We start from the raw sequence: 1,113 nt of genomic DNA, 5'->3' as shown, positions 1-1,113 counted from the left end.
GCATGGAGAAGCTTCGAGATAGCAGATTTATCAAATGGGAAAATGAATGCATGATGATCAGTTAAATTGAAAATCAGCGTCTGCATGACAGCCCGACCTGACACCTCCGTAATTAGAAAGAAAAATGATGGCGTCCGATGCATAATAGAGCAAAAACAATTTACACTCTCCCATAATGATCCGGCGTTCAAATTGAAAATTTCTCCGGGTATAAATTGAATTCATAAAGTATGATTCATGGACGACACATCTCCTGGAGGCTGCCTGGGCATATCGATTGATAGTTTGTCTTGAATCATGCAGCGTGCAGCTCTCAGGCAAGAAAAGCTTAACTACTTAAGCAAATCGCTAATTTCACCTTAAGGCCACCAATGTGCAGCCAGCGATACTCCTATTCAGTGCGCTAATGAATTATGGATGAACTGGGCATACGTCCCAAATAGCCTCAGAGTAGCATGGAAAAACACACACCGAAGAATCTTAGGGGTTATTTCAAATTGGCTTCGGTTATCCCACAATTTAGTAAATACACCATTTTTTTTAACCAAATCGCAGTGGTTGCAGTTTGGTCTTTTCTGTCTGCATTTGTGTCAGAGTTTAGAACGGAAACGCGCAAAATGTAATCCATTATGCATCATACAAAAACACTGCAAAACTCCCCTCAAAACTGGGATTAATAGCGGAATGTAAAATAAATTAATAATAAAAGAAGAAGCACAAAATCGATGTGGAATCTATCATCTCAGCACTATAAACACCATGCAGAGATACACCTCTAACCCAGAGCCGTGCAGGCCTAATCTTGTGCGTGTTCACTGCGTGTGCCATGTTGGCTGCGCTTGCCCCTGCCCCCCACCAACCTAATAAGACATTGCTTCCTAGAGCAAACAGCTGCATGGGTTGAAATTTATGTAAATATTTTGAAAGGGACACTGGCTCAGAAATTCATTTGCGCCGGCTCAGATGTAAAGCTCACCCCTCTTATTTTCAATTTATTTGCAAATCAAGACCCAAAGAGAACACTAAAGGGCTTGTGGCTCTTAATAGTGAACCAGCAACTCTACATATAGCTGGACGGGATTTATTTTGTTGTTGTTTTTGTTGTAGTTTTGT

Source organism: Pundamilia nyererei, unplaced genomic scaffold, assembly GCF_000239375.1.
Source record: "Pundamilia nyererei isolate P.nyererei 1_Seehausen unplaced genomic scaffold, PunNye1.0 scaffold00018, whole genome shotgun sequence".
Lineage (NCBI taxonomy): Eukaryota > Metazoa > Chordata > Actinopteri > Cichliformes > Cichlidae > Pundamilia > Pundamilia nyererei.
This window is presented reverse-complemented; position numbering follows the sequence as displayed.